The sequence below is a fragment of the Cervus elaphus genome, chromosome 5 (assembly GCF_910594005.1).
Source record: "Cervus elaphus chromosome 5, mCerEla1.1, whole genome shotgun sequence".
Taxonomy (NCBI): Eukaryota; Metazoa; Chordata; class Mammalia; order Artiodactyla; family Cervidae; genus Cervus; species Cervus elaphus.
The window spans coordinates 130,977,819-130,989,949 of NC_057819.1; the positions used below are offsets into that span (position 1 = coordinate 130,977,819).

At 45.7% G+C, this 12,131-nt stretch overlaps 1 long non-coding RNA gene across 1 annotated transcript in view; it reads left to right on the forward strand.

Annotated features, from left to right (window-relative positions):
• Window positions 1–1,360: 1,360 nt before the first annotated feature.
• The window catches only part of LOC122695595, a 102,803-nt gene continuing 92,032 nt past the window's right edge, over window positions 1,361–12,131 (forward strand). Inside the window, exon 1 of the long non-coding RNA XR_006341431.1 lies at window positions 1,361–1,548. This is a non-coding gene — a long non-coding RNA (uncharacterized LOC122695595). The remainder of the gene's footprint in view (window positions 1,549–12,131) is intronic.

The following is a 12,131-nucleotide window of genomic DNA, read 5'->3' on the forward strand; positions in this document are numbered from 1 at the left end:
TCCGACTCTGCACGAGTCTCCTCTGTGCATGCAATTCTCCAGGCAAGAATACTGGGGTGGGTTGCCATGCCCTCCTCCAGAGGATCTTCCCAACGCAGGGATCAAACCCACGTCTCATGTTTCCTGCATCAGCAGGCGGGTTCTTTACTGCTAGCGCTGCCTGGGAAGCCTGGGCTCAGCATTATTTGTCATTAGCCTCTGAGGAGGTGGGGCGTGAGTACAACTCCAGGCATGAACATTTTCAGAAGAAGCCCAGTTGTCTGTTCTGGACTGACCCAAAATGGAGACAGGGTGTTCTGTTCTCAGCATGCACTTGAGCATAAGCTCAGTTGTGTCAGACTCTCGGAGATTCTCTGGCCTGCAGCCCTCAGGCTCCTCTGTCCCTGGGATCCTCCAGGCAAGAGGACTGGAGTGGGTCCCCACTGCCTTCTGCAGGGGGTCTTCCTGACCCAGGGATCGAACTTGCGTCTCCTGCTCTGGCAGGCAGAATCTTTACCGCTGCACCACCTGGGAAGCCCAGCATGATGTCAAATCAGCTTGTGTCTTGAAAGTCAAAGAACAGGAAATTAATATACTTTGCTAAAGTCCATTGATCTGTCTGTGCTTGTCTATTTTGCACCTGGCAAGCACACTGACTTGCCTTTACACCTGAGATGGACCCTCAGAAAGAAGAATGGAGAGGCGAGGAGGAAAATACCACTTTCCTTTCCTGGGTGGCCCTCACCCTTGCAACCCGCCCCTCCGTCTGGACGCAGCAAGCACAGAGGGCTTTGCCCAGCCTTCTCAAGCAGGGCTTGCTGTGTGGAGCCCTCCGGAGGGGGCGGCTGGAATGTGGATGACGTTTCTCTGAGATAAGTTCAGTTCTGGCCCATCTTCCCCCCGCCATATGAAGCTGGTTTGATGTTGTACTGAGAGATCAGAGCAGTAAGAACATGACTTCTAGCTGCCTTGCTAATCACCAGTGGCTACTAGAGACTGTGCCTAGGAAGTCTGCCCCTGCTCTTGCCTTCTGTGGACAAAATGGTGTGAACAGAGACAAGAGGTAAAGAAATCTAGTTCCTTTAAGAAACATCACCGGCTACGCATCCCCATGGGTGTCTTCCCCTTCAACCCAGCCCCTTTAAAGTTTATTATTCACAGGCATTTTGGACCCTCCCTCCCCCCCACTTTTCAGAATTGCCTTTAGAGCCTGAAGCACATTCCTTAAATATTTCAGTATCTGTGGGCATATTTGACTTTGCCCACAGTCAATTATCGTTCCAAATCTCCGCCGGGAAATCCCATGCAGATCTCAGAATTATAGCTGCAGCCCCAGAAAGTCACGGGACTAGTCATTTTACGTGTATCATAAGCTGTTTCTCACAACCCAAGAGGATCAGGAGTGTGGCCTGGGATCTCTGGGGTTTCTTCAGCTGGCATCACTGACATGAATGCAGAGATTCTCTGTGCAATCAGGCTGGGCCGGAACGTGCATCGGCGAGGTCCGCGTCAGGCCAGCTCGGCTCCATGAGGTGCAGTTATGGTTGGAGGTGGCAAGCGGCACTTCTGGTAGGCTCCTGTCTTCCTGATCTTCCTAAAGAGTGCCTGTGGGGGTAACGACAGACGGGAGGAAGGGGACCCAGGACAGAGAGAAGGAAAGAAGAGAAAACGGGGGGAGAGAGAGACAGGGGGTCTTGACAGAGTGGTGGTGGGAAGGGGGAGAGAGATGGGTCAGCAACAGCCCTTGGGTCTTACTCAGTAGCACCGCTTCCAAGCCGTCCTCCCAGAATGTGGGGACTGGTTTGGGTGATGGTTAATTTTACGTGTCAAAGATGACCAGGCTGCGGATCACTGGGGAAAACATTATGTTTTCCAGGAGGGTGTTTCTGGGTGAGTTTGATGTTTAAAGAAGATGGCCCTCCCTGTCGTGGGTGGGCCTCCTCCGATCAGTTGAAAGACTGAACAGAACAGGCAGGTTGACTTTCCCCCGAATAAGAGGGAACGCCTCCTCCTGACTGCCTTAACCAGGGACATCATTGTTGTCATTTTGGCTTTTTGTTTGTTTTTTCTTCCTGCCTTTAGATTCAAACTGGGACACGAGCTCCTGCTGGGCTTCAGTCCTGCTGGACTGAAACCAACCCCAATGACTCTCCTGGGTCTAAAGCTCAAAGATCACAGATCTTGGGACTTGTCAGCTTCCACAGTCAGCTGAGCCATTCCCTCATCTGTCCTGGCTCAGATGGTAAAGACTCTGCGGCTGATGCAGGAGACTTGGGTTTGATCCCTGGGTTGGGAAGATCCCCTGGAGAAGGAAACGGCAACCCACTCCAGTATGCTTGCCTGGAGAATCCCATGGACAGAGGAGCCTGGTGGGCTACAGTCCACGGGGTCTCAAAGAGTCAGACACGACAGAGTAACACTTTCACTTTACTTTGATCCCTCATAACGGGGGGGGGGGGGGGGACTACAGTCCATGGGATCGCAAAGAGTCAGACATGATTGAGCAACTAACGCACCCATAACAAAGCTCTGTGGAGAGAGAGATACAGATGTGTGTGTGCTTCTGATGCTCTGAAGAACTGACTCGCCCAGTGTGGCCACTTAGAATGACCTTGTGTTCTGGAGTTTTGCGAACCTTAACCCTTAATCAATCTCCATCACCATATTAATGAATCTTGGCGGATGAGAAACTCTAATCTCTTGTCTGAAGGGGTGGGGGGAGTGGGGGGCGGGCAAAGAACAGGACCGGCGACAGCTAATTGTGATTGCCCCGTCTGTGCCCAGGGGGGCCCCCCGGGATTAGCACCATCAGCAGGTGGCTGGGGAGGGCCATCTGAACCGGAAGAATCTTCTCCCTCACCCTCGCCCCCTGCGCCCCTATTCTGTTGGGGATCATTACAGATTTTTTAACTCTAACTGTGGAAACGAATGCAGCTGCTCTTTGTAATTGTTTGTGAAACTGAGTTAAAGGGAGGTTGCTGCGGCGCCGCAGGTGCAATCATTAGCCGCGGCGACGCTGTGTAATTGACCTAATTTCCATGTGAATGTCCGTGGCTTACGCGGCTCCCGGAGAGCTCAGCTCCGCCATGATCACTACACGTACAGTCAATCCAATTAGACAAAGGTTCCCACACTTCGGGAGGGACGGGGACAAGCCAGGAGCCTAGGCCTCTCTCAAGGTCTCTAGTTAAACGTCTCAAAATAAACAACGGCAGCCTAATTAATAGTATGGCAGGGCCGGAGGGACACGCCAAGGAGCTACTTATGCGTCTGGAGCCCGGTCCCGGGGAGCCGCTGAACAGAATCCGCCTTTGTCCGCACTTTCCGTGGCTTGGAGATGCTCACGGTTGGGGGAGGGAGGTATGCAGAGTAGCCCCCACCCTCTCTCTCATCACCAGCTCCAGTTGCCCAAGAAGATCCCAAATGGCTAGATGGCCTTATTTTGGTTAATTTTAGCCCCTTTATGTTCTTGGAACAGTTAGAGAAAAAAACAAAACAAAACATCATGGTTCTCAAATACAGTTGATGGGGTGGGCCAGGTTTTCCACAATATTTTCTCCAAGCTGAAGCTAGAGGGCGCCATCGAGGGATGTTTTCCCTGCGTGTCCCGGATTCACTGATTTCCTTTTCTTCTCAAACGCTGTTAAGTCTTACAGGGGACGTCTTGTTGTAAACATTTTGTCATAACACGTGTGCTATGCATGGCCATCCTTTCTCAAGTCTGCAGTGAGCTCCTTGAAGGCAGACAGTGTATCTTAGAATTCTGTTATGTCCCCAGAGATGGCTAGCCCCATGCTGGCCGCTTCAGGGGAGCCCAGTAAACACTTGGGTAACTGACTAGGGCTTCCCAGGTGGTGCTAGTGGTAAAGGACCCACCTGCCAATGCAGGAGATGCAATAGGTGCGGGTTCGATCCCTGGGTCGGGAAGATCCCCTGGAGAAGGAAATGGCAACCCACTCCAGTATTCTTGCCTGGGAAATTTCAAGGACAGAGGAGCCTGGCGGGCTACAGTCCATGGGGTCGCACAGAGTCTGCAGGGTTGAACGGACTTAGCACACAGCAAACGCCGGTAGATGAAAAGGATCGCTGTGTGTCACGTAATGGCAAGAATCGACGCAGGCTTTGTATATCAGTCTCTTCACAGAACACATCAGTGACTGAATCTCAAAAAGTGCAGATTGGAAATAAAGGAAGTTAGGAAAAAGGAAAAAGTTAGGTAATAAACCACAGCCCCTGAAAGAATGAAGCCACGTGGAATTATTGTGCTAACCATTAGACCTGGCTACTGAAATTGTAATATGTGGACCGACTGCATCCGTATCACCTGCAGTTTGCCAAAAATCCAGAACCTCAGGCCCCACCGCAGGTCTGCTGAATGAAGCCAACATTTCAGGTGCTTCTTACACATGTTTGGGTTTGAATGTGTAGCAGGTCTCGGCTACTGTCCGCTCAGCGCTGAGTGTCTCATGAGAGTACAGAGCTGTCCTGGGTGCTCCCAGCCCTTGCTCATCCTTCTTTTCCTTTCTCCATCTTCTGCCGTCACTCTCTAGATTTTTTATTTAAACAGGACACCATATCTCAGAGTAATCGGTTTGGTTTTCCCCCGCTCTCTCTCTCCATGACTTTCCTGTGTCTATACCCTCTTCAACCCACTTCAGTACTCTTGCCTGGAGAATCCCGTGGACAGAGGAGCCTGGTGGGCTGCCGTCTATGGGGTCGCACAGAGTCGGACACAACTGAAGCGACTTAGCAGCAGCATACCCTCTTACTTAGGCGTCTGTGCTGAATTCAGGGGTCCCTTCTAGGAAGCATCTCCAAGTCTTTCAGGCTGGTTGGGTGCCAGGTTCTCCCTTTCATTTTTCACACTTACTAGATCCTATAAACACTTATTTACTTGTTGAGATGTCCGCCTTCCTCGTTAGACTCAGAGGACACAGTGATTCGCGTGCACCTGGCGTGTGAATGGTGGTAGGGAGGGTGAAGGAGGAAGAAAGCCCTTTGATTCCACCCTGGGAAGCTGCACGTGCCACAGGCCAATTAGTGTTCTCGGATATTTTGATTGGCTGCGGCATTGTCTCTCATTCTTTCACGGAGTCCGATGTTGACTGCAGCAAAAGGCGTATATAGTCTCTGTCCTCAAGGAAGTTAAAATCGCACAGTGCGAGGCTCCACATTTATTATTTTTTTAGAGTTCTGGCAGGGTTTCTTAAAACTAACTGGCTATATATTGAAACTGTTTGTAGAGCTTTTAAGAAAGCACTGGATTTCTAGGGCCCATTCCAGAACAATTAAAATGGAATCGCTATAGATGAGGCTCAAACACAGGCATTTAAAAAATCTCTCTAGGTGATTCTAAAGTGTGGTTACGGGGGGAAATCACTCACCGAAAAGATTAGTGGGAGTTAAACTATTATAGTTAAAATAAGCTTGGGCAGTAGTTTCTGACTGTGTGTCTCACAAAACAGGCTCAGGAGCAGGCCAGGTTGACTCTGGACTCCTCACCCCCAGTCTTAACTTGAACAGCATCTATTTTAAGGCTCTATATATGTTTGATTTCTATGAATGATTTCTTTAAAGAAAGGGTTTTACTGCTGCTGAGGGAAAATAAAAGCCCCAGAAGCACTAATTTAGAGAGTACCCAAAGACGATACAACATAAATTAATTTACCACTTCTTTTTCTGTTGTTTTCCTTTGCTTAGTCTCTCTTGATTCAGGATGTTGTCTTCTTAAAAGAAAAACTGCCTACCACGTCACTCAGCTCCTGAAAGCTTGCTGTTGTTTAGGTGCTTCAGTCTTGTCTGACTCTTTGTGACCCCGTGGACTGTAGCCCGCCAGGCTCCTCTGTCCATGGGATTCTCCAGGCAAGGATACTGGAGTGGGTAGCCATTTCCTCCTCCAGGGGATCTTCCCGACCCAGGGATCCAGGCTGTGTCCTGTTCATCAGCGGTGGATTCTTTATTCCTACACCACGAGGGAAGCCCCTGAGAGCTTACAGGAGGTTTAAGTAACTCATTCTCAGGCAGCGGATTGAGGGAAAAGAATGAGAAGAACTGAGATGATTTCAAACCAACAAAATGAAGGGCAAAAGGGACTTCCATGGTGGTCCAGGAGTTAAGACTCTTCACTTCCTTTGCTGGGGGGAGAGGGTTCAATCCCTGGTCAGGAAATTAAGAATCCATGTGCTGCACAGTGCCCCCACACCCCAATCCAACCAACCAAACAAAAGCAAACAATAAAAACAGTAAAATGGTTCAAGGTAGTTCAAAACTATTCTATTTTTATTCATTTCTTCTATCAGCAGTTAAACATCTGTTACATATAAAATGTTAGTCGCTCAGTCGTGTCCAACTCTTTGTGACCACATGGACTGTAGCCCACCAGGCTCCTCTGTCCATGGGATTCTCCAGGTGAGAATACTGGAGTGGGTTGCCATTTCCTTCTCCAGGGGGTCTTCCCCACCCAGGGATCGAACCTGCATCTCCTATATTGCAGGCAGAGTCTTTCCTGTCTGAGTCACCAGCGTTGCAGACAACGGGGTCACGAAGAATCAGACATGACTGGATGACTGAACAGCAAATATAGAAAATATGGCTTTAAATATAGAGTCTTATGTATAATATTACATAACTGACATTATATGATGATCATATGTACTCTCTAACATGTGTACTATGTCGTATACATGCACAGTCTAACCACAGTTGACTAGAATGAGGTTTGGTCCTACTGTTAGGAGGCAGTTCCAGGAGTCATGCTTTTTCCACATTTCTTTCAGATATTTTTTAAAGAATATTTTTGAGATATCTGAAGCAAAAATGGCAGAAGTTTTTATCTTCTTGGTGGTCACTAAAAGGTGATTGTTAAGAATTTTCCAGATGCTTAGAATACTACAAGAGGTAACAATACGTAACAAAAGAAACGGCCAAGAAAGATTCATATTGGCCTAATATTGACTTCCCTGATGGCTCAGTGGCAGAGAATTTGCCTGCCAATATAGGAGATGCAGGTTTGATCCCTGGGTCAGGAAGATCCCCTGGAGAAGGGCATGGCAACCCACTCCAGTATTCTTGCCTGGAGAATCCCATGGACAGAGGGGCCTGGCGGGCCACAGTCCATGTGGTGCAAAAAGTCGGACATGACTGAGCAACTAAACAACAACAAATAACAAAACAAGAGAAGCAACCGAGAAAGCTTTCATGTTGGCATAATACTGTTGAAAAATTAAAATCAGGCCAGCCATGTTTATCATCTAATGTGGCAACCGTCAGCTTCGGCTAAGAGTCTGTAACCTGCAGTTGACCCTCTCTGCTCATTCTGTCCGTGGGAATCTGCTTCTGTAGGACAAGCCAAGGCACGTCCAGAGAGATTCCTGTAGAGGAGAGTAGGATGACTCTAATTCAGGAAAGTCTGAACTCCCCGTCGGGCACTGCAGTGCATGCCCGATAGGAACGAGATGGTGAGATGGTGAACGCTGCATGGTGGATATTTTCTGCTCCCATTAGCTTGGTATCCTGCTCCTCCCTACTTTAATGCCTCCGAAGGCAGCCCTTACAATGAACTTCAACAACTGGACAGCCATTGTCTTCTGGAAAAATATGTTAAGTCAGAAACTTAAGTATCCTATTAAATTTGACAATTCTTGTAAGGTGACCATTTGCCCATCAAGGCTCAAAGATATTCTGTAGCAATGCCTACAGCTTGGGACTTAAGCCACGGCGAGTGTGCGGTCCAATTACTGAAAGTACTAATTACCTTTATAAAATAGTTGGGGTTGCAGGGGAAAAAAACCCGAGGGTAGATATAATTTAGTTTCTTTCCGTCGGCCCATGTAAGCCCAACCTGGGAAAATATAAGCTAGGCAACACGTCTTGGTTGGTCCTAGTATTTCTTTCCTGATCCATAATTGCTAATTCACTTAAGTAAAAACAATATTTGGTCTCACAGGTGCCAACCCAAGTAAGCCGTTGCTTTGCTTGGAGTGGTTGAAAAAATACAATTACATTACATTCGTGAACATTTCTCCTTCTTGAAAGAATGCAGTTAACATTTGGAAAATGACTTGCTGCTGGATAATGTCAGTCTCCTAGATCTAGGGAAAAAAAAAAAAACTGTGAATACTAAGACATGCATTTCTGAAAGCACTGAACTGTATCCCATAGAGAGAGACCTGGTCTTGATACAAAAGAATCAGCTTTAATCATAACTTTTGCCTGTTTTAACTGGAACTTCCTGATACCTCCTATTGTAATCACCCGTGGATACATCGTGCTTGTTTATCCATTCCGTCCAAAAAAACATCCACTCTCTTAGGAAAAGCATTTCCTCAAACAATTAGTACTCTTAGGTAGAAGGTATTGTGTCTGCTTTTGCCAATGTCCCTAAAAGTCTGCATTTTATAGTTTGCATCAGTTCATTTGATAATTTGGTCTGTGGTAAGATTGAGCAGTAACATTGCTGAGTTCCTGGATAATAAAGCCATTTTGGAATCAGCATTCATGGGGAGGGGGCCAGCGTTTTAAAATAAGAATGTCTACACAAGTTGACTGGCTCTATTTTAGACTCGTATATTTACATCTGTATTAGGACTCTGCATCTCTCGTTATGAAATAAATCAGGGATGGATCACGCATATGAAACTCTCTAAATGCAGTTGGTCATTGTTTAGTTGCTTCCGTGGTGTCCGACTCTGTTCAGCCTCGTGGACTGCAGCCCGCCAGGTTCCTCTGTCCATGGGATTCTGGATACTGGAGTGAGTTGCCATTCCCTTCTCCAGGGGCTTTTCCTCACTTAGGGACTGAGCCTGGGTCTCCTGCATTGCAGGTGGATGCTTTACTTTCTGAGCCACCGGGGAAGCCCAGTTAACTGGTTTGAGGGATGGCCACATGAACATGCATGTTTTTTCTAACCACAGCTATGCTCTCTCATTGCTGGCTCATCTATGTCCAGGTCTGTCTAACCGATGCCTATATTTGTATTAATAGTTAAAAATATGTGTACTATTTTAAGACAAGAAAAACTGATTTCAACTTTATGAGTAGAAGAAAAAGTGGTGAATTTTTAATTTTTTGTAATTACCTCATTATGTTCAGACAGATGATGAGAGCCAGCCTTCCACAGCATAATGAAGTTCTGAATCAAATCAGAATAATTTACTGCATTAAATAACGCTGTTTAAGGTACATTTCTTCCTGGGCAAACCTGACACAAATGTTCAAAGTACATGGGCCAGTTCTTTTTTTTTTTTAGCAAAGCATACTTAGAGCATTATTTAAGCAAGGCTGTCTGGGGAGGATGCCCAGCAAACAGGCACGGGAAGCCTCGTTAATTTTATTCTACACTGCAGATCCGGCGTGTGTCCTCTGTTTGTGATAACATGTGTGTGTGTGATTACTGGTTACAGCGTAAAGATTGACATTTGGCTATTGGGCTGAGAGTAAGTCTAGATGAAAACTGACAGATTAATGCATAATCAGACACTGTCTCATGAACGACTTCATCTAGATACTTATTGCTGTGAAGGTAGGGTGGGGAGCCTTCTCTTTGTCTTCTCAGAATGGACTGAGAAGCCTGGTGGGCTGCAGTCCATAGGGTCGCAAAAGAGTTGGACACGACTGAGTGACCGATCACATTTTAAAATGCAACCAAAGGTGATGTGAGTATTCTGTCAATGAAGCGCCCTCTGTTGATTAAGCCTAAATGCTCCACCTGGGACGTTGTGTGTTCTGGTTTTGGTATCCTGGGTTCATCCTGATAGGTGGATTGTTCTGCGCACTAGGGTCGCTGCAACTCTGTAATCTCTCCCCAAGAAAGAACAGCAGCTGAACCTCATCATGACCCTGTGTTTTGTGTGCCGATTCTCGCATTAGTGGCATGACATTTATTTGCTTGGTGAGCTTTTACCTGCAAGGTTAACAAGGTCAGGGCATGTCAAAAGCAGTTATTTTCATTTGAGATTTATTTCCCTATGGATAGCCTTAAGATATTCAAGTTACTAATGAGGGCATTGAAGTTAGGGCCTAAGTATATTATTAGGAGAAACATAACTACCTGGAGAAGAGCCATGATACATATTTCAGCCACATCAAACCCCTTTTAGGAAGGCAGGAAGTGTAAGTGTAGGGGGTGTGTGTGTGCGTGTGTGTATGAGAGAGAGAGAGAGAAATGGGACTCCTGTGTGTATTCGTGAACACAAAACCAAAGGTATATACTTTATTTTTTTATTTTTTGATGTTTTGGTCTTTCTCTAAGAGTTCTGTTGGTTTTTACTCTATTCTAGCACTAACTGTAATCTGTCTAAAATTATAAGATAATTGTACTCTTATCCACCCAGTTTGATCTAAATAGACCTGTCTACGTCACTGGACTGTAGAACATTCGTAGGTGAAAGTGTCACTTGGGAATATCTGTATCCCTCGTTTCATCCCTCACAACCTCCTTCTCTGTCTTTCACAGTTTTGACTCACATCTTGTGAACATTCCAACTTGAAACACTATGAGTGGTGCTTCTCTAACTTCCCGTGTACATGGAGGTCTTGGTTCTGTGGAGATCTGGACTCAGGAGGTCTGGGGTGTGGTCCTTTCTCATAAACGAGCTGGTCACACTGATGCTGCTTAGCTGTGGGTCATGTTTTCAGGAGCAAAGGTCTGGAATGTTTCCCACTCTGGGCTTCTGATTAGCTCAGATCCATTTCTACCAAGACAATGAAATCATTCATGAAAAAAAAAAAGTGTAATTGTTTGGGATAAGATTTGGATTTATTAAGTTTGGGTGTTAATATGACTTAAAAATAATTATACCAGAATTCACACATGATTGTCAGGGTCGTCCCCTTCCAAACAACGGCCAACTATTTTTCTAGCATGTAAACTCTGCCTTTAGAATTGTCCACAGAAACTCAAAGATGAGGCTACACTTGCTCATTCACTCATGTTACGATTCAACAATAATGAAGAAGGGCCTAAAATATCCTAAGCACTGTACTGATGACCATGGGAAGGTTGACATCCTTAAGTGCTCAGGGAGGTCTGAGAGGAGACAAGTTGAGAGCAAACAACTGTTTGAACACAATAAATAAAAATGTGTGCCCTTTGAGTGTATGTTTTCTTAAATCAAATGAGAGCCACCTAGGCTTAAATTTGGAAACAAGTCTGAAAATGCAGTTTCTGATCGAAAATGTATGTCTATCAAGTAAGGAAGCTTATTTTTCTTGAATATCTTATAACTGAATCAGCATGAACTTAGAGCTATGTTAGGAATGGTATTTACGGAATATGTTCATAGTGCCCCAAAATATCTTCTTTAAAGAAATCTATCCCTGAGTAGCAGTAGAATTATGATTGAATTACCTCCATTACTTCTTACTTAGATGTATTTACCACAACCTATGGATTTGGGTGTATCCATGTCTGCATACACACATATAATGTTTTATACCAAATTTAGTAATACTTAATTGTTCATTGAGTATAGTGCTGGTTTATACAAATAAAAGACTAACCTTCAGGAATTCCTAACCCACACCTCATATACAGCTTAAAGGTGAGTAACCATATAATTTACTCTCTAAATCGAGAAACTTTGAGCGTAGAAAGCAGCATTGTTAATAGTTACCCTGGGATAAGAGGCATGCTGCCGCAGCTGCTGCTAAGTCGCTTCAGTCGTGTCCGACTCTGTGCGACCCCACAGACGGCAGCCCACCAGGCTCCCCCATCCCTGGGATTCTCCAGGCAAGAACACTGGAGTGGGTTGCCATTTCACTGCATGAAAATGAAAAGTGAAAGTGAAGTCGCTCAGTCGTGTCCGACTCTTCGTGACCCCATGGACTGCAGCCCACCAGGCTCCTCCGTCCATGGGATTTTCCAGGCAGGAGTACTGGAGTGGGGTGCCGTTGCCTTCTCCAATAAGAGGCATAAATGGGGACTATTCTAGGGAAACCAGGACCAAAATCATCTAACAGAAAGGCAGAAAAAAAAAAACTAAATAAAAACATTCTCTGGTCTTTTAGTTTTTCAGAATTAAGTTCTTAAAACATTGCATTTTTTTTTTTCCTGAGTATATTTGATTAAGTTTGGTCTGTATTTCAGAAAATGATGCTGTTGGGGAAGTTCCTAATGTTTATTGGTCCTAAGGAATGAATTTTGTTCCAAACTA